Genomic DNA, 22,837 nt, shown 5'->3' with positions numbered 1-22,837 from the left:
ACTCAGTTTTATTTGCCTTTAAAACTGGCCTTAAGTGGCTAGTACATAGGGAACTATTATTTGAATTATATCATTTCCAGCAAAGAGATATTTAATAATGGGACATAGTTCCTCCACACCTTGTCTCACATGATGTTGTAGTGTTCAACGACTTTTCCTGGTGGAAGCAATTCCACAAGTACCATTTTGTGTGTCCTAACAGCAATGCCAGTGATTTGATCTTATTCCACGTTAGAACATGACACGTGAAAGTTTCCATGGGTTCTGAGGGGAAGACAAATTGACCCATGAAAACAAAAAACAAAAAACAACAGAGCCTGTGGACTGTGATTATCTTCTGGTCAGAACAAGAGAGCCAGCAAATGAAGGAGTGAGGGAGTCTACAGTTGTCTTCCCATATATTTCTGTGGATGGGAAAGTTCCTGAAAGAAAAATTTTAAGCCTAAAGTGGCTAAATCATGGAAGTGGCTGGTTAAATCTGAATTGGCCTGATTCAGCTTTCTACTATGGAGCAGATGTGGAGGCTCATGAAGGAGGGTCAGAAAGAAGAAGGCACAAAGGGCAGTAGCCGTGCATAAAAATGAGTGGGAGTGAAGCCTATTAGAAGTTATATAAAGAGTGAAGCCTAAATATTTGTAAATGTGGCTTAAAATTGAATTCAAATACCGAAAAACTACAGAGGCAACATCATTTTTACGGGGAAAATAGCACTGATTAATCTCTTTTACATGGAATTCATCAGAACACCCTGTCACTGGCTTTGGAAAATAAAGAGAAATCAAGTTGGTTCTAAAGCAATCTCTTAATTAAATAAAAACTCATAGCTGTTGTGTTTAGTCTCCTGGTTATTGCATGTATTGAGGTTTCCCTTTTTTAATTCTCCATCCATCTTTTCTTACTTACTTTGATTCCTCCACCTTTCTCAAGGATTATCTTTCCATATATTTCATGGTGGAAGATTTCCTTGTTTGCTTTGTTATTTTTGATTTGAGAAACCGTATTCTTTCCGCCTGTCTTGGGGTTTTGTGGTAAATGTGGTGGTTCGAGGTTTTAGGTTAGGGTTCAGGATGATTGCACTCTGTCTTCTCAGTGTCAAGTTTCCTGACACTGATGCCAAATAGACCAATATTGTTATAATTCTTTGGCCTTTTACTTGGTGTTTCTTAGCTGAATCTCTGTAAGGCATTCCATGATTTCTTAATGCCTTCCTGTTTGGAAGTGCAACTTCCAAGGGATCTTACTGGCAAGGACTACTTTTGACAGTTTTGATTAACAGAATGAAGTGCAGAAATTATCACTGAGCTTGAAAATTTGCCCGTTTGGCTCAGTTCTATAATTACAATGCTGTTCTCGCAGTCTATCTTGGGCATAGGTGTCATTCACAGATCACACTGTCTCAAGTTTCATCGCTGAAGCTTCCTATAGGCCCAGGGAATATCTGCACATTACCTTTGTGCTACTGCAAACCTGTGTGTAATGAAATTGTTATTTTGCTGGGCAGATTATGAAATAATTTTGGCATCTCTAAATTCTATAGAGAAATGTCACAGAAAATGTCTAGTCTAGGAGAGCTGCCACAAGTCTGCAGAGAGAAGCAGGTCAACTGACATGAGTGGATGGTCTCTTGAGGTCTGATTCCATTTTCCTTATGAAGGAAACCCTCCCTTGGAAACCAGTTTCCTCGAAATGGCTCCACATGATCTCATGTGATTAAGCCTGGCAACCTGCTCACCTAATTCACTAAGATACAGGCAATTACCAGAGGATGACCTCATTTCCTGTTCCAGTTCACCTTGAAAGACCTCAGAACTATCAGAAACACTGACATCTTGACTACATGTATAACAGATCCTTTAACAACTGTGTCATAAGACAGTCCTAAAATCTGACTCTTAGGAGGTGCTAAAACATTTTTAATTAATGGGAATAAACTGTTAGAAGGAATAAACATTGGAACATACTTTACTTTTTAGAGTAATTTTGGATTTACAGATAAATTGCACATAAAGACCAGAGAGTTCCCGTAGGGTTTTGCCTCCCCCAACTCACCCATCCCTCCCATTTTCAAATTATTATTATTAGCATCTTGCATTACTGAGAGACATTTGTGACAACTGATGGGCCAATGTTGAAACTATCATTCAAATAGATATGTACTGGTATATCTTTCTTTTAAATTTGCAATTCTATAATGGCAAATGATGTTGAACAACTTTTCATATGCTTATTTGCCTTCTGTATATCTTCTTTGGTGAAGTGTCTGTACGGATCCTTTGCTTATTTTTAAATTGGATCATTTGTTTCATTACTCTTGAGTTTTAATAGTTCTTTGTATATTTTTGATACCTATCCTTTATTAGATATAGTTTTTAGTTTGTGTAACTTTGTTCTTCTTATGAGAATGGAAGTCTTGAGTCCCAAGTTCTCTACATTTGAGAGCAGAAACTGGAAGTCTAGCTTTTTCAATATTATTAAAATATGGCTCTCTTTTTGATCAGTTGTGAATTAGTTAGATAATATGCTTTCTTGAACCTTTGTTTCCTCTCCTTATCCTTTTCCTTCCTGGAACAGGCCCAGGAATTTATTTGGCTACCTTTGTCATATACACTGATCTTCCCAGGGGAGCAACTCTTGAAGATTAATTTTAACAAATTGATTAAAACATTGCCCATGGAAACACTATAAAAAATAAAAATGATACAATTGCAGTCTATCAAAATGATTCAATCCAAATAATTATGGAGTAGGATCCCAATAATCATTTTCGGAAAAACTGTGAGTTATATATATTTTTGTTTTGGTTTCAGCTAAAGATAATCATTTTAGATAGCCTAGTGGTTGTGACAGATGAATGTGGTGATGAGAGGAAGCAATAGTTGCAGGTACAGGTTTAGAAAAAGAACTAAAGGAAATAAAGTAAATCATATAAGAATAAAATGTTAATTTCAAAAAACCTGTGAAAATTATGGAGCCTAAGGAATAGAAAGAAAATATGAAGAAGTGTGAACAGATCCTAAAGGACATATAAGGCACCATCATGTAAATATATTCATTTTCAGATTTCCAAAGGGATAAGAAAGAGAGAATGGGATGGAGAGATTATTTGAAGAAATAATGAACAAAAGCCCCCAACTGAATGTAAGACGTGAATAATCAACAAATATGAGATACCCAAGAACGACAATTAGGATTAATTCAAAGATATCCATATCTACATACAATACATACAAATTGTTGAAAAAGAAAGACAAGAGAAGCTGCAAAGAAATCATGACTCATCAGGTACAAAAAGTCCTGGATAAGAGTATCAATAGATTACTCATCAGAAACCATGGGGAACATAAGGCAGTACGATGATGTATTTAAAGTGCTGAAAGAAAAAAACCTGTCAACCAAGCTCTATACAAGGTAAAAGTATCCTTCAAAAATGAGGGAATAATTAAGAGAATCTCAGATAAACAAAAGCTCAAGGAGTTGATTACTCTTTGAAGTGCCCTACGATAAATGCAAAGGGAGTCATTCAGGTTCACACGAAAGGACACTAAAGAGTAACTCAAAGCATATGAAGATATACAGATGTCCAGTAAAGGTAAATATATGGACAAATATAAAATGATATACTTTCTTAATATTAGTTTATAATATTAATATTACTTTTTCATTTCTAAAATATTTAAAAGACAAATTCATAAAAAACATGAAACCAGTGACATCAATAACATTAATTGGGAGAAGGGAACACAGCTGTATAGGAGTTGAGCTTTTGTACCTTGCTACAGTTCACTTGGTATCAATTCAATATGTCATTATAACTTTAAAATGTTATCTAAAATCACTATGGTAGCCACAAAGGTAATAACAATAGTATAAACACAATTGAAAGTGAGAAAAACAGCAAAACATATCACAAGCAAACATCATCTAAAAACAAAGGAAAGTAGTAATGGGGGAAATAAGAGACATATCACATGGGAAAAAAGTAAAAATGTAAGTCTTTCCCTATCAGTAAGTACTTTAAATGTAAATAAACTTCCCCAATCAAAAAGTAGAGATTGATGGAATGGATTAAAAGAACAGGATTAAATTCTCTATAAGAGACTCATATTAGACCTAAGGACATAAATAGTTTGAAAGGGAAAGATGGTAAAAGATATTCCATGAATAGAGTAAGCAAGAGAGAGCTAGTATGGCTACTCTAGTATTAGATAAAAACTTTTACAACAAAAATTGTGACAGGAGACACAAAGGATATTGTATATGAATAAAAGGGTCAATCCACCAAGAAAACAGAACAGTTTTAAACTTATATGTACCAAACATCAGAGTTCCAAAATATGTGAAAACCACATTGACAGAATTGAAGGGAAAAATAGATCTTACTACAAAACTAGTGGGAAACTTCAATGCTCCACTTTCCACAATGGAAAAAACAACCAGAAAGAAAATCAATAAAGAAATAGAAAAGAGAATGCTATGAACAAGTGTATGCCAACAAATTGAGAAACCTTGATGAAATGGAAAATTCCTAGAATCACATAAACTACAAAGACAGAATCACGAAAAAATAGAAAACCTGAGTAGACCTATAACGACAAAAGTGATTGAATAAGTAAAAACCTCCCAACAAAGAAAGCCCAGGACTAGATTTCTTCCCTATTGAATTCTTACAAGTGTTTAAAGCAGAATTAACAATAATCATTCTTAATACTTGCAAACCTGAAGGAGAGAACACTTCCTAACTCATTCTACAAGGCCAGCATTACACTGATACAAACGAGAAAAATGATACTACAATAAAATCAACTAAAGACAAATATTCCATATGATTAGAGAATTAAAGAATTCTCAAAAACTACTATGAAGCTGAATTTATCATTTACTAAAAGATTTATGTCATGAACAATTAGGATTCATTGCTGGAATGCTATGATTGTTCAACATACAAAAAGTAGTAAATGCAATACACCACATTATCAGGATGAAGGAAAAACTACTGATCATCTCAATTGATGTGGAAAAAGCACCTCACAAAACTCAACATCCTTTCATCATAAAAACCACTCAACAAACTAGAAAGAGAAAGAATATTCTGCAACATGATGAAGTCTGTACACAAAAAATTCACAGCTGACATCATACTCAGTGTGAAAGACTGAAAGCATTTTCCCCTAAAATCAATAATGTGAAAAATTTGTCTGCTTTTGCCACACTTAGTGAAGTCCTGGAAGGCATAGTTCCAGAAATAAGACAATAAAAAGAAATAATATGTTTCCAAAATGGAAAGGAAAAAGTAGCATTATCTCTGTTCCAAGATGATATCATCCTATGTGTAGAAAACCCTAAAAATCAAACAATAAACAGTTGGAACTAAGAAACAATCTGAGCCATGATGCAGGATAAAAAAATCAATCCAGAACAATTAAATTTCTATACACTAGAAATGAACAATCTGAGAAGGAAATTTAAAAAATCTATTCCATTTATTATAGCATGATAAAATACTTTGGAATAAATTAACAGAGGTAAAAGATTTTTAAACTCAAAATTAAAAAGTTACATGAAGAAATTTAAAAAGAGGCAAATATATCCAAAGACAATCATGTTCATAAATGAAAGACAATATTAGGATGGCAATACTAACCAAAATGATTTACATATTCAATAGATTTCTTATATATCCCAATAGTCAGGCGTAGCTCCTGTATTCTCACCGCGGATCTCCTGGGCACACGTGTAATGAGCCTCTTGAGAGCCATGAGATTAGAGGTTCCAAGAATCATTCATAATCAGCGAGGAGGTTGTCCAGAATTGGGTGGCCTCAGTAAATACTTTAAACTGGAGATGTTTGGGATTGCCTCATGATCTCAATTATAGATACCACAAACTGAAGAAACTGAGTTCAAAAATATACTAGTTGATATTCCAAAGCCTGATCGTCCCTTGTGTCCTCTTTGACTGTGGATGGTATTTGAGTCTTGTCTGCAGAATTTTCTTCCTTAGTCAGCCTTCTAATTATCAAGCTCCTGGGGCTGGGCCAGTGGTTCAGTGGTTAAGCGAGCACGTTCCAATTCAGTAGCCCAGGGTTCACACGTTAGGAAACCAGGTGTGGACATGGCACCGCTTGGCAAGCCATGCTGTGGCAGGTATCTCACGTATAAAGCAGAGGAAGATGGGCACAGATGTTAGCGCAGGGTCAGTCTTCCACAGCAAAAAGAGAAGGATTGGCAGTAGATGTTAGCTCAGGCCTGATCTTTCTCAAAAAAAAAAAAAAAAGATAGGTGTAATTATCAAACTCCTCTGCCATCTGTCCCACTGAATTCACTCATTCAAATGGCAGGTATACTGTCAGAATATTGTTAAATTTTAATATCTAGACCCACTTAAGGGGAATTATAGTGTTACTAATACCAGTTTGAACTTACCTATTTATCCTTTTAAAGATATTCAACAACTTCTGATGCAATGATGTATCTAACCATTCCATGTTCTAATCTTCGCTCTTATCATACTGTATTCTGAGTACGAGCTTCTGAATAAACAATGGAAAGGAAGCATTGATTGGAATAAGGTCCTAAAGTAATAAACAGTATACTTTTACAGTGTTAGGATATTTATATACACACATATATTGGATGTGTCTGGATTATAATTAAAATTATTTCTATTTTTCTCTACTCCTTCAAAGACCTGAGTCATTGTCAATTTTCCACATTTTTGGAGGGGATGATGGTTGTTCTTTTTATTAATTTCTGAAATGAATGAAAGATCAAAGTTTATATTTGCTTTATTTTCTGGAGAATTGTAATGTGGGTAGAGAGATTTGCTCCTAGTTATCAATATTGATAAATGAGCATCAAATATCAATTATCAACCATAGGATATTTTCCACCTGCTTTATAAATAATGGATATCAGTTAAATATTTGCAAGTGTTAGAATAGAATAGTATGTTATAATTTCTAATAGAATAGGTAGAATTTCTGATTACAGCTTTAAGGAAGATGAAGATTTAAGTTCAGTTTCCTGAACTACAACCTCTGACAGAGAACTGATGTGGCTTTGGGGGAAGTAGTAGGAAGCTGCTCCACCATTCTCATTGTCATTGCCAAGGTCAGAGACACACACCCTGTACCGAACAAGCTAATAACCTCCAACCACACCCTACACCCCAGCGCTATGGAACCCCGTTCTGAATTGCTAAGATTTGGACCTATTCCCAACCAGTACTTCCTTCCTATGTTTATTCAGAACCTAACACTCAGAATGTAATGTTGCAAGAGCAAAGGTTGGAATAGGGAATGGTCAGACAATAGCTCATTGCATCTGGAATTTTAAATTCTTTAGAAAGACAGAAGCACAGGACTGTCCTTTTAACAATGACACTGTCTTGATCTTACAATGTTACCCACTTCTCAGTTCACTGTTTTCAGCATCTTTATAATGTTTACAATGTTTATAAATCCTTCTCAGGATAAGTAGACATCATCCTTGTTCATTCAGACAATGTGAGCTTCTCAATGTTCTGATGTCCTCAACTCTTGAGACCTTCTACTTGTATCTACAGTACATGAGGTAACTACTACTGCATTTACTTACAACTGCTTCATCTCTGAAATCTTAACTTTAACACATTCCATTCTGATCAGTTCTCTTCCTCTGTGGTTTCTACTACACCTCAATCCATCAAGGTATTGATTCATTAAGAATTATAACCACTGAGCCTTTTTTTCTCCTTTTCATTCTTTCAGTTTCCAAAGAAGTTTACATATTCAAGCTAGCCTAGGTATTAATTAAACTGAAGTTAAATCAGACTCCATTAATTCTCTCTGCATTGCTTCTAAACATGCTGGATGAGGCCTGCTGGCTCTTTTTCCTCTTTGTCCTTGTTCCAAACATATATGGTGAGAGCTGAGACATGGGTTACTCAAACGGAAGGAGAAAATGGACCAATGACTGTCCTACGTAGACTGCTGAAATCATTTTCACTTATAATAAAAAAATTATGCTTGGGGCAAGCCTTGGGCATACCAGTTCAATTTGCATGCTCCACCTCTGTGGCCTGAGGTTCACCAGTTCCAATCATGGATGGAGACCTACGCACTGCTTATCAAGCCATGCTCTGGCAGGTGCCCCACATATAAAGTAAAGGAAGATGGGCACAGATGTTAGATCAAGGCTAATCTTTCTCAGCAAAAAGAGGAGGATTGGTGGTGGATGTTAACTCAGGGCTAATCTTCTTCTTCAAAAAAAATTATACTTTTTCCATTTTCCAGTTCGTGTCGCAAGACTATTAGCAGCTGCCCATGAATAGGTAAAAACTCAGACCTCAGGTAGGCATCTCTTCAGGGCTTCTTGGAAGGGCCAAATGGACAGCTTTAAACCCTGCCTACTGAGCTGAGCTCTCTGTCTCATCCAGGTCAGGGTGGAATGCCGTCACTGGCAACTGAGCTCCATTCTGTTTAAGAGTGTCACCTCCATCATCCCAAGGGAGTCCTCATTTTGCCAAGGGGTCAGGCAGAGGGGCTGCCTCCAGTTACCCCACTGTCAGATGAGGTGCTGAGCATGGAGGAAGTCATCCTCCAGGAGATTGTCCCTGTCCTGAGGAGCTATTGCCATTTAACCAAGGAGGCTCTGTGTCTGGGCCAAGTTGCCCATGTGAAAAGGGTCTCCCACCCACAGAAGAGAGGAATCTGAATCCTCAGGCAACTGCCTAGGGCAAAGGACATCAGTCTGCAAGAGCCCAGTAGGCTCAAGTATCTGTTTTTCTAAGGTGTCTCCTGCAAGGTGCCTTGTGGCAGCCGTTTGTTCCCCAAACCCATGGACAGTCTTTAGGGTCATGCTTGGTCCATAAACTCCAACAGGCATAGGCAGAGTGGTGGTACCCAGAGATACATAAGGTTACCAAGGACTATGAGTAATTTGGCAGGCACTTGAAATTTGTGAGAGGCAGTGGCCCAGCCCCTACTATACTAACAACTTCTGAGAGACTTAAGATTTTGAGTCACTTGTTATAAAGCAAGGCTCCACAAAAAGATATCATCATATGATGCCAAAATGTGCTATTATTTCACTGTTTCAATCCTAGAGGCAGAGGTTGTGTGAAACAGCAGTGCTTCTGATGTACCCACAGGAGGCTGGGAGAAAGTCAACTGAGTGCCTTCAAATATCAGGTCAAACCAGATGGAGTATAACATCGTACCCAAATCAATGCCAGCAAGGTAGTCACTTGGAGTCCTTTGGATGTCCTTGATGACTTCAGTAATATTTGGCAGGGCAATCACATTTAGGTTATAATAGTCAGCTATGAGTCACCACTCAATTTTGTCTGCCTTTAAAACTGACCATAGGGGCTATTAAATGGAGAATGTTGTTTGAAGGTTATGACAGTTTCAGCTAAGAGATCTTTAATGATGGTGCATAGCTCTTCCATACCTTGTCTCAGATGTCATTGCAGGGTATTAGCGATTTTTCCTGGCAGATGCAATTCCACAAGCTCCCATTTTGTGTGTCCCAATAGCAATGCCAGCTATTTTATCTTATTCCAGGTGAAAACATGACATGTGAAAGTTTCCCTGGATTGTGAGGGGAACACAAAAGTGACCTGTGAGAAAGAAACAGAGCCTATGCACTGCTGTTATCTTCTGGTCAGAACAAGACAGCCAGCAAAAGAAGGAGTGAGGGGGCTTGCAGTTGCCTTTGCGTATATTTCTGTGGATGGAAAAGTTCCTGAAAGAGACTCATTTTAACCCTGAAATGACTGAATCACTGAATTGCTGGTTAAATCTGAATTGACCTAATTCAGCTTTCAACTGTGGAGTCGAAGTGAAAGCACTTGAAGGATGGTCAGGAAGAAGGAACCAAGAGGGGTAGACATGCATAAAAGCAACGGGGTTGAAACTGGTAAATTATATAACAGATAATATAAAGAGTGAAGCCAAATATTTGTAAATATAGCTTAACGTTGAAAGCAAACATCAAAAATCTTTAGAGGCAAAATAATATTTTCTGGGAAGATAGCAGCAATTAACCTCTTTGACATGGAAATCATCAGAATATACTATTGTCATTGACTTCGGTAGATAAAGAGAAATCAAGTATGTTCCAAAAACAATCACTAATTAAAAATTCTTAGCTGTTGTGTCTAATACCCTGTTTATTGCATCTATTGAGGTTTGCCTTTTTTCATTCAAATTATTTTTCTGTAAGACTTCCATTTAGTTCTTTCTCCCATCTGTCTTTTCTTACTTAGTTTCTTTGTCCTTTCACAAACATTTGTCCCTTCTTGACTCCTTTGAGAGTGTTAAACCAAATATTTTCGTGTCATGCTCAAATTACTCTAATATTTTATTTCTTCTTGTGTGATTTTTTTCCTCTTTGTTGGATCTCTTGGTTTTTTTATGGTAGATTTCCTTGTTGGCTTCAGTATTTTTGATTTGAGAAACAGGCTTGTTCCTGCTTGTCTTCTGGTTTTGTCATAACTTGTGGTTCCAGGTCTTAGGTTAGCATTCAAGATCATTGCACCCTTCCTTCTGAAAGTCAGCTTTCCTGACACTAATTCCAAATAGACTAATATTGGTATAACTCTTTGGCCTTTTACTTGGAATATCTTAGCTGAACATATACAATGGATTTCATTATTTTTCAACTCTCTTGTGACTGAAATGGCAATTTTCCTTGGCTCTTACTGGCAGGGAATATTTTTGACAGCTTCAACTCCATAGAATACAATGCAGAAATGATTACCCAGCTTAGAATTTTGCTCAATTGGCTCAATTCTTCAGTTACAAGGATGTTCTTGCCCCATGGGCATAGGTGCCACTCACAGACCACACCATCTGGGCTTCATGTCTGAACCATCCTATAGCCCCAGAGAATAAATAAATACTCTACCTTTGTGCTACTTCAAGCCAGTATGGAATGAAATCATTACTTTGCTGGGAAAGTTATGAAAGAATTTTGGCATCTTTAAATGCTGTGCAGGCAGAAAATTTCTAGCCTAAGAGAGCTGCCACAAACATGCAGAGATAAGCAAGTCAACTCACAGAGATGGATGGTCCCTTGAGCTCTGATTCCACAATTCCACTTTCCTTATGAAAGAAATATTCCTCTGAATCCAGTTTCCCAAGAAAACTCCACATGATCTCGTGAAATTACGTCTGGAGATCTGCTAAGCTGGTCCACTAAAGTGTAGGTGATTATCAGAGATCGAATGCACCTCCTGTTCCAGTTCACCTTCGCAGACCTCAGAACTATCAAAAATACCAACATTTTGACTATATGAGTACTTAATATTTTAACAGTTGTGTCATAAGAAAATCACAAAATCTGACTCTTAACAGGTGCTCAAAACAGTTTTTTAAATTAATGGGAATAAAATATTAGAAGGAATAAAAATTGAAACATACATGTTTTATTTTTATTAATAACTTTACTTTTTTAAAGTATTTTTTGATTTACAGAAAAATACACATAAAGTACAGAGAGTTTCTCCCTAATCCTCAGTTATCCCTATTATTAGCATCATGCCTTCACTGCGGGACATTTGTGACAACAAATGAGCCAATACTGATATATCACAATTAACTAATGTTCATGGCTTACATTAGAGTTCACTCTGTGTCGTATAGTTAATATCGAAAACTATCTATTGACTTATATTCACCATTACTGTCTACATTCCGAATACTTTCATTACCTTAAAAATCATCTGTGCTTTACTTATCCATCCTTCCCTTTTTCTCTTCCTCCAAATCCCTGGAACCTTGATCTCCTTATTGTTTCCATAGCTATCCTTTTCCAAAATGTCATACAGTTTTATGTAGCTTTATACAGTATGTTATACAGCATGTAGCATGTTAAGACTGGCTTTTTTCAAGTTAGTGATATTCATTGAAAATTCCTCCATGTCTTTTGTTGGATTGCTAGTTCATTTCTTCTTATCACTGAATAAGATTCTACTGTATTAACACAACATAGTGTCTGTATCCAATCTACCTCCCTACACAATTTGACAATTATTAAAAGCTCTTATAAACTCTGTGTGAAGTTTTCAACTTATTTGTGTATATGCCAAGGACTGCAATTGCTCGACCATATGGTAAAAATACATTTTATTTTGAAAGAAACAAGCTACCTTCCAAAATGGCTTTACCATTTTGCATTCCCACAGATAATGAAAGAGCATTCCTGTTGCTCCACATCCTTATCGGCACTTGTCATTGTCACTGTTTCTTATTTAGATTTTTGTCAGCACTTGTTATTGTCACTGTTTTGGATTTACGATGTTCTAAAAGATGTGTAGTGGTATCTCATTTTTTTTTAATTTACAATTCCTGAATGACAAATGATGTTTAGCAAATTTTCATATGCTTATCTGCCATCTGTATATCTTCTTTGGTGAAGCATTTTTTCAGATCTTATGTTCAATTTGGAATTCAGTTTTTTGTTTTCTTACTATTACTACAGAGTTATAAGTGGTTTTTGATATTTTGGATAATGATCTCTTCATTAGATATGTGTTTTGCAAATATTTCCTGCCACTCTGTGGTTTGTCTTTGCATTCTCTTTATAGTATTTTTCACGGAGCAGAATTATTATTATTTTAATGAAGTCTAACAATTTTTTTCTTATGTAGGTTGGGCATTTGCTGTAGTATCTAAAAAGCCATCACCATGCCCAAGATCATCTAGATTTTCATCTATGTTATCTTGTAGGGTTTTATAGTTTTCCATTTTATACTCTGGTCGATAAGTCATTTTGAGTCAACTTTTGTGAAAGCTATGAGGTCTGAATCTAGATTCACTTTTTACATGTGGATATCTAGTTGCTCCATCACCATTTGTTGAAAACCTATTCATTCTCCATTAGATTGCCTTTGTTCTTTTATCAAAGGTGAATTCACTCTATTAGTGTGGCTCCCTATTCTGTTCCATTAATCAACCTGTCTGTACATTCACCTGTACCAAACTGTCTTGATTGCTGCAGCTTTCTAGTAAGCCTTGAAATTGACTAATGTCCGTCCACTAACTTTGTTGTTCACCTGCTCCCATGGAGTTGTGATTCTCTGCATCAATCAGTCTCTCCAATTTTGGGGTCTGCAATTTTCCCTGTGACTTCAATTTTCTGATGGATCTAAGGAGAGTTGTTGATTCTTAGTTTGTCTATCTTTTCTCTTGTTATGAGCAAGGAAGTGTTGACTTACAAGTTCTTTATCTATGTGACCAGAAACCAAAAGTCTAGCTTTTTCAATATTATTAAAATTTGGTCCTCTTTTGTGAACAGCTCTGAATTAGTTAGACAATATAGTTCCTTCAGTCTTCACATCTTTGTCGGTGTCGCAATCCAATGTACACATCAGGATAGATGCGGAGACGGCTGATGGCCACTCTGAGTTTATTATAACCAGCGTTTCAATATATACATAGCTCACAGCTGTTAAACATACACAGGTGTTCTGGATGAAGTAATTAGCCAATGCCAAGAATTCTTAGTGATTTCTCAAGGAGCCCTCCCTTGGCCTCTGTTTTGATATTATCATGTTATTGCTGTGCTCGTATACTTTCTCTTGGAGCATGCAAGGCCTCCTAGGCAACGGTCCCTCCTGCTCCCAATATCATGTCTCCATCTGTGCCCCTGTGCGGCCGACGCCTGTCTTAGGTTGCCTCCTCCTGGAGGTCTTACCCATCATTGGCTAACCAGCCTTCTCACATCCGGGTCACAGTTTGTTGGCAAGCTTTATCCAGTGATTATTAACCCTTCCTGTGTGTCAGGGGAGGCAATATTTCCCCGCTTTTTGTTTTTTAAAGCAAGGAAGGCATCATGTTGTGCTGAGGCCAGAAGGCCCATCATAACCAATGCTTGCTCTTGTTGACTTTTTTGTTTTTTCAGGGAGCACAGCAGATGTAAAACATAAACTATTAACGTGGATAATATCAAAATCACACCAGCATTAACAAATATGTATAAATTGAGGTCTGAGAACCAATTGGAGGGCTCTAGCCAGTGTAACGCATTTTCAATGTCTTGAAATATTTTTTGAGAGAACACCTTATGTACTTCTTGTAACTGCCTCTCTAACTGAGCTTGTAGCCCAGTGATGTCATTGGCCAGGGAGGTATTAAATGCCCCCTGCAAATGTTTTTTTATTTCTTGCCAAGATGTCAGCGAGCTATTATACAGTAGGGGGGTAACGCATTGCATGGTAAATTGCCAGTCACATTTTAGTTTCATACGCATATTTAATGCATTTTGCTCCTCTCCCAGCCACTTTACTGCTGCCTCTAATGCCTGCAATCCTGACATTAGCCCTTTATCAATATCCACCTGTGTCTGTAATTTTTGAGTGACATTTACCAAGACGGACTCCACCTTATGGGCTATTTGAACACTGTTAACAAAGGCAGTAGTAGCTGTAGCAGCTGATACAATGATAATCACCGCAGACACAATGAACGCGATTAGCGTAGCCAAAAACCGATTAGGGCGTAATTTTCTCATGGACTCAAGGAGGATATGTAGAGCATGCTCTTCGGACCATGTCCTATTTAGAGAAACAGGTAACCAAATATGTGCTCTTCTTTTAACACCATTACATAGGTCACATTCAATGAGGTTACATTATAATGTGTTAAACAATCAGAATATCAATATGGGGGAGAAATATTAACCACATACATACCAGAAGATTCTTGGATAGCAGGGACACTGTTTCCCCATAATAACACATAAGGATGGGTGGTACAAATCATAACGGTATCAGAAACATTTTTGACCAATGTTAGTAAATAATTGCCAGTTTCATTCCCATACTTGCCATGGGACAATTGTCATGATATAAAAGGCAACCCGATCCTCAATATTCCTGTGTGAGGGGGCTGCACACTGTCTCATTGTGAGATAGTTGTAAAAGGGGTCCAGATAGGCTGTGTTCACTCCATGTTATAGGTTTCTGACTTGATCTGTTGAAGGCCCAAGTATGATTGTCACTCAAAAGGTGTCCATGAAGTCCCTAATCCAGCACGTTGGCCCCAAAGATGTTGCCCAGCCTTGGATATGCTGTATGGCAAGGGGACCACTGTACTGAGTATTGTTTGTAACACCAATCAGTTTTTGGAGGGCAAATTGGGATGGAAGGAACTTGTGTGACATTACTTTTGTCTTTTAAGATGTTGATATAGCAGTAATGTATGTCAGATTGGCTGCCTGTTGTCCTTTCTTAGGTTGGTGATACAAATACATTTGTTCCTGAAAGGCGACACATGTTGTGCTTTTGTTTTAATAAACCATACAAAAAGGTGAATTGTTAGCATACCTCACCAGAGGTTCTTCTTCCTTTTGGTGCAGGCCTGTATGTTGTTGTCGGGGTACCCGGGTTCCTCCTGTCCAATCAGAATCGTTAGAGGACAAAGGGGAATTGGCATGCCACCAAGTAACCGGAGTAGAGAGAGGAGCATTAGGAATAAAGGCCCAATATGTGAGATTCTCATGCTCTGAAGTCACCTCAACATGCATTAGAGAGGAAAAGAGGAAAAAGAAAAAAACTGATTTACTTATCAGTTTGTCCATTTTCTGGTTATTCCAGAGCAGGCCGTGCGCGTTTTGATGGAATGCACTCAATGCCTTTATCTGTCAAAACACAAAGAGCTCCTCTCTTCTCACATTTAACCATAAAAGGGCCCTCCCAGATATCCGTATAAGGACGTTTTAATCCACACTTTGCCAAGATATTGTGTCAAAACAGATGTGTGTAATGCGGCCTTTGTTGGGCCATATGGTTCTGAGTTTGACCCATATATCTTTCTGCAGCTGATGTGCCATCCTCTGCTAGATTCAAAAAAATTTAAAGTAAATAAGGCGAGATTGAGAATACCTTGCAGATCATTCTTATAATACTCATTTGCCCCTTTCATTTTTTGTAAAGCAGCCTTCAGCGTTCTATGACATCGCTCAATAATAGCTTGTCCCATAGAATTATAGGGGATGCCAGTTTTATGGATAATATTCCAATTTGCACAAAATTGGCAGAAAATTTGCGTTGAGAACTCGGGACCATTATCAGTTTTAATGCACGTAGGAGACCCCACGAAAGCAAATATAGCAAGCCAATGACGAATGACTTGTTTAGCGCTATTTTTTTGTATGTGCCGATGCAAAAAGAAATCGAGAGTGAGTGTCAACAGAAGCGATAATATACTTGAAACCTCCAAAAGGTGGAAATATTGTTGTGCCCGTTTGCCAAAGATCATTGCTGTATAGTCCACGAGGGTTAACCCCATCAGCAGCGAAGGGAGAGGTGGCTAGGGAAGATTGTTGACAGGCTGGGCAACCAGCAATTATTTGTGCAGCCTGTCGTTTTAAGTGAAAGCGCAAGCACAGGGCTGGAGCATTGCAATGATGTAAGGCGTGAAATGAACATGCTGCTGTAAACGCAGGACAGTCAAGTCAAACATTGGCTACAACAGAATCAACAATAGTATTCCCTTGAGATAAAGGACCAGGAAGAGGAGTGTGAGAGCATATGTGTGCAATAAAGCAGGAGTGAGTTTGCTGGGACCATGATTGCTTGATTCTCAGAAAATGAGTGAAAATATCTTGTGTGGTTTGATGAAAGTTTAAAACAGAGGGCAAAAGCGGGACAGCATTAGCTACATAAGCAGAATCCGTAAGAATATTCAAAGGAACAGAAGGAAAGGTGCACAGCTGCCAATTCTGCAATTTGAGTAGTTGAATGTCCCTGAGAGACTTTGGTCTGCCAGTCACTATTAGCAAACCAAGCTATACTGGCTTTTCTGGTTTTTCCAGAGCCGTCAGTGAACAACGTTAAGGCATCAGGAATAGGTTGGGAAGAGATAACCGAGGAGATGATCAAATTGAGAAGATGTGCAAGGTTAAAAAATGGTCTGAGGGTCAGCGCCTCGCAATTGTAAACACCGCAAACATCCCCTTTGAATAACAGTAGGACTCTTAGGTGTGTTTATCACATAAAGGCGTAAGGGAATTTCTGGATCAAAGCGATTTAAAAATTGGGAGGTCAGAGCCTTGTTTACTAGGCTTAGTTCTTGTTTTGCCTCAGGGATAAGACTGCGTGTAGAAGAGGGGAAGAGTCACGATGTAGCAAGGAAAACAAGTGCCTCAGAGAATGTGTCGGGATGCCAAGAAAAGGACACATCCAATTGATATTTCCTAAAAGCTGTTGCAATGTAACTAATGTTAAAGTATTGGGTATGGAAATAGAGGGAATGCATGGCTTTACCAGGTGTCTATCAATCATTAATCCTAGAAATTTCCAGGGGGAGGAAAACTGTACTTTATCTTGAGCCATAAGCAGGCCTTTGCCTTTTAGCAATTCAATTAATTGTTGGTATGCTGTTAATGAAAAATTTTTAGTTGGCGCTGCTAATAAAATATCGTCCATATAATGGTAAAGTTGTATAGTAGGGTATTTGCTTCGAAAAGTTAATAACACCTCTCCTACTAATTGTTGGCATATGGTAGGACTGTTTTTCATGCCCTGAGGCAAGACCTTCCACTGATATCTCTGGGGGACCTCTTGAATGTTATAAACTGGGACAGTGAATGTGAGCTTTTCCCTATCAGCGGCGCACAAAGGCAGAGAAAAGAAACAGTCTCTAATGTCAATAACAACAATTTGCCAATTCTCAGGTATTAAAGAAGGGTTTGGCAATCCCTTCTGTGAAGCTGCCATAGGTTGCATGACAGCATTAATTGCCCTTAAGTCCTGGAGTAATCTCCATTTTTCAGATTTCTTTTTTATCACAAATACTGGGGTGTTTGAGGGTACAATATGGCCTAATTTTAGTTGCCCCTGTACTAGCATCTTTAAAGCCTGTAATTTTTCTTTTGGAAGGGGCCACTGATCTATCCATACAGGCGTGGTAGTTTTCCATTGAATAGGTATGGGACGAATGTTAATAACATCAGCGGCCCCTAGGAAAAAGGATTAACGTTTAGAGATAGTTTCCATTGAGAAAGCAAATCTCACCCCTGTCGAGGAAAATAATCCATAACCAATCTACAAATGAAAATTTGGATGAGTTTATTCTGAGCTTAAATCTGAGGATTATAACCCGGGAGAGTCTTTCCACAAAGGAACAGAGCACTCCAAAGAAGTGGGCGTATACAGGGTGGTTACATACCCTCAAAGAGCATGTTTCACATATGATTGAAACGTCCCTTTTGCAATAGTCAGGAGGCTCCTCTGTAGGCACAGCCATTGATGGAAACGGCAGATAGGTCTGCTGTCTCAGTGAACCCCGCAGGGTGGCAGGTCTGTTGCCTCGAACTGGGCGGTCACAGATGAGTGCTGCAATCAGTTCCCAGCCTAAAGAAAGATGCTTAATCTTTAAGGAGACGCCAACCTTGGGAGGGGGAGGGAAGTTGCACCTTTATCTCAAAATGTCTAAGCAGATATACAATGCATGCTCAATGGCCACAGTCAGTCCCTTTTGGAAAAACAAAGTCAGGCCGAATTAGGTTTATACCAAATGGCTTCCTCATATACTCCAATATATCCTATTGCTTGCCATTTTTATTTGTCACCCCCATAGGGAGTATGGAGTTGGAAGAACATAGGGTGTAATTAAGGCAATTCTGTTTTCAGGTCCTCTGACTTTGAGCAGGTGATCACTTCCCTCAGGCGTCATAAGCTCCCATACACCTTGTACAGATGCAGAGGTTTGCTTTTTAGGCCAATGGGGAGGCCAAGTGGGTGAGGCTATAAAGCACCGCCGCCAGTGTGGCCAAAGCCACTGGCCCTCCTCTTGGCAGCGGAGCTCCCCAAACTTCGTTTTTTGGGGCACTGGGGAGTGTGCCCCATTTCAAGTTTCCCGACGCCAAGTGACAGTTGATTAGATTACCATCTACATTAATTTTAGAGCAACATTGATTCACCCAATGGAATCCCTGTCAGCACCAAGGACATGGTTTAGAAGGCGGCTTTTTAGTATCGGCTGGCCCTCCTTTACCAGGGATATCTTTAGGACCGGACTTGCATTGTTTTCCACGGTGTCCAGGTCTTCCGCACTTAAAACAGGCATTATCAAAAAGCACCTTTGGGCAGCTGTGAAAACGCTGCTGCCATTACTTTGGCCACATGACTATGAGTTCCTACTTCCTGACAGGCTCCAGCATATCCCCTAAGGTGTGAGTTCACCCTTTAAGGTGAGACATAGCAGACTGGCAATCAGCATTAGCATTTTCAAAGGCTATTTTCAACAGGATAATTTGAGCTGCTTCCGGATGAGCTATTTGTCTCTCAATTGCCTGCTGGAGACGGTCAATAAATTCTATGTATGGCTCATTTGGCCCTTGTCGGACATTCACAAAGGAATTGGTGGCTTTGTCTGCCCCTGAAGGGAGAGTTGCCTTCCAGGCTGCTAATGCCACTTCTGAACATTGTCTATGCAACATTCCATTTGCCTCAGCCTGTGCTTGAGGCGTCGCATATTGGCCGACCCCCTGTAACATGTCGGCACTGATTGGGAGACGGGGGTTTAAAGATAGATTATCCATAGATCAGGATACAGATATCTCGTTATACTCAGACCTGAAAAGAGTATATTCAGCATGTGACAAAAGAGTCTTTGTGAGCAAAAGCCAATCACAGGGTAGCATATGATAACTGGCTCCCAGTGCCTCTATCATCCCGACAGTGAAAGGTGACTGCACTCCATTCTCTCTAATGCTCTTTTTCAGTTCCTTAAACACCCCAAAAAGAAGGGATTCATGTTCTCTTTGCCCATGATTGACCATCACCGGGAAGGCACAGGAAAAAAACATCAGGATCTCCACGATTTAATCCTTCCCGAAGGCAATTATGAACCACACTATACTGCCTGGAATCAACATATGGGGCTGGTGGAGTACAAGGAGGAGCAGTAGGCAAGACAGGAGGGTTCTTGAAGGCGAAACGCTTCTCTAAAGGAGGGGGGAATGGTAAATCGTCATCGTCTGAGGACGTTTGTTCAAAATTTGTCTGAGACTTACTAACGGCCCTTTTAAAAGAGTCTCTTGGCGGCGTGCAAGGCGGAGGAGGCAGTGGTGGCGCCTCCTCAGCTTTGCCTGAAGGGCGCTCCGGTGAAAGAGGCCAAGTTTTCCTCATCCGATAGATCCCACAAAGGGAACAGTGCAGTACATGCTGTTCCCCAAGTCGTTAAGATATGTACATCCTTTAAAAGGCCATGCTCAAAGCGAGACTTTAGTGCCTTGCCAGCCATTTCCCACAACTCAACGTCCAAGGTGCCATCCTCAGGGAACCAGGGGCAATGTGTAGATATTGCAATATCCTCTGTTAACTCAGCGGGAGAAACCGAAACTGAAATCGAGGTGTGAGCAGGGGACAAGTAAGGTATTAATACCAACTGAGCTATCCTCATAAAAGCTTCTATCACATAATAACTAGATAAACGGATCATGATTATTATTTCACCTTGATAGTCAGCATCAATTACTCTGGGAATGATGTTTAAGCCCTTCAAAGCTGAACTAGAGCGTCCCATTAACAAACCAAAATATCCTGATTGTAAAGGTCCCTGTACATTGGTAGGAACAAGAAAGGTTTCGTCAACACAATCTATGATGACTGTCTCTGAGCCATGAGATCCACTCCGGCACTTCCTGACGAGGCCGCCACTAAATCATTCACATAGAGTCGGCCTGCTGATTGAGAGCTCCCCAAATTTGGTTTTTCTGGGCACTGGGGAGTGTGCCCCGTTTTGAGTTTCCCGACGCCAAGTCACGGTTGTTTAGAGATATTGCCAGCAATGTTCTCTGTAACTCGGTGGGAGAAACCGAAACTGAAATCGCCTTCAGCAGCCGCTGAAGTGTCTTAAAGTATAATTTCTGCTGAGTCACCAATTGTTGGCCCATCATTCTCACCGGCGACCGGCGAAAGGCGGTTGAAATTCCCCCATATCGTTACTCACCAATAATGCCGCCGATCTTGGATCACATCGGGGTCACCATATGTTGGTGTCGAAATCCAATGTACACATCAGGATAGATGCGGAGACGGCTGACGGCCACTCTGAGTTTATTATAACCAGCGTTTCAATATATACATAGCTTACAGCTGTTAAACATACACAAGTGTTCTGGATGAAGTAATTAGCGAACGCCAAGAATTCTTAGTGATTTCTCAAGGAGCCCTCCCTTGGCCTCTGTTTTGATATTATCATGTTATTGCTGTGCTTGTATACTTTCTCTTGGAGCATGCAAGGCCTCCTAGGCAACGGCCCCTCCTGCTCCCGATATCATGTCTCCATCTGTGCCCATGGGCGGCCGATGCCTGTCTTAGGTTGCCTCTCCCTGGAGGTCTTACCCATCATTGGCTAACCGGCCTTCTCACCTCCGGGTCGCAGTTTGTTGGCAAGCTTTTTCCAGTGATTATTAACCCTTCCTGTGTCAGAGGCAGCTACAATCTTCTCCTTATTGTTTTCCCTCCCTGAAGCATGCCTAGAGAGTTCACTTGGCCACCCTTGTCATATACACTGATCTTCCCAGGGGAGCAACTCTTTCAAATGAATTTTAATGAACTGACTAAAAAATGTCCAAGGAGACATTATAAAATATAAAAGGAGTGCAATTGCAACCTACTAAAAATATCCAATCTCAATAATTATTCACTATATCTTAACAAAATAAGGTTATGCTATAGTCATACAAATGTGAACTGAAATCTGAGAACATGCTTGACCTCCTCTAATTTAAAGGATGAATCATTTTAGCAAAGACTGTGGGTTATACAGCTTTTTTGATTTTGTCCCAGCTGAAAAGAATAACTTTTGAAGGCCCAGTGGTTACAACAGAGAATGTGGCCATGAGAGGAAGAAATAGTTGCAAGTACAGGTGTTAGAAAGTATACCCAGGTTTTGAACAACTGCTAGTCTCAAAGTTCTTTGATTGTCTCTGTTTGGGCCATTATTGTGTCAAATTTTAACAAAGTGGTTTTATTTCAAAATTTGGTTCCTTACAATTACATGACTGAGTTTGTACCCCTAAAAATTGTAGAAAATATATTGTATATTTAAAAAAAATTCCTAAAACTGAACAAATGTTGTAAGCCTTGTACTATTTCACATGCATATATTTTAAAATAGTGTTTGAAAATTTAGGAGAATTGGAATTACTGAAGGTATTCACCATATTATACTAGCTTTACAGAAAATATTTAATGGCTTATGAATATTTAGTGTTTCATATTTGTAAGTGCTGCTTGCTTTGTGTTCAAAACATTTAAAAGGATCAAGTATATCAAATTAATATGTTTTTGAACCTGAGAAAGTATGATAAATATGAAGTCAATGTCCAGGGTGATTTGTTCAATAAGCCATGTCTTGAATTCCTGTCCAACTACAACCCAGTAAGCTCATTACTGTTCCCTAGGCACATGTGGCAGTCCTGACTCTCAGCTCTGGCCTTATGGTAACATACTGTGGAAAGTTTATTTTTGTCTATAAAAGGGCAGTAGCAAAGGCATTTTCAAAGTTTCCCAAAAAGATATGTGCTCAACTCCCGCACCCTAAACCTACAGTATGTCTGAATCCTAATCCTCCATCCAGGCTGGTTCCCCTCCCACCTACGGTGACAGACCTGCCAGAGGGATACTTCATTCTGGGATTTCCTGAAGTAGTGATCCCCTGAGCTGCTTAAAGGGAGCCTATGCATTGCTGGTCATTTTTGCAATATGTTTCTCACCATCCAGACCATGTATAATGTGTCTTCTTGTTCCATGCAGAGCTAAAAGAACACTGATAAATAACTGCTAACTACTACTTCCTTATAGAATGAGAACTCTACCCACCTCACTCCAGAAATATCTA

At 39.0% G+C, this 22,837-nt stretch overlaps 1 pseudogene; it reads right to left on the bottom strand.

Annotated features, from left to right (window-relative positions):
• Positions 1 to 19,054, bottom strand: part of LOC124248140 (aldo-keto reductase family 1 member C15-like) — a 43,900-nt pseudogene extending 24,846 nt beyond the window's left edge.
• Positions 19,055 to 22,837: the final 3,783 nt, after the last annotated feature.

Source organism: Equus quagga, chromosome 12 (genome assembly GCF_021613505.1).
Source record: "Equus quagga isolate Etosha38 chromosome 12, UCLA_HA_Equagga_1.0, whole genome shotgun sequence".
In the NCBI taxonomy this organism is placed as follows: domain Eukaryota; kingdom Metazoa; phylum Chordata; class Mammalia; order Perissodactyla; family Equidae; genus Equus; species Equus quagga.
This window is presented reverse-complemented; position numbering and strand designations above follow the sequence as displayed.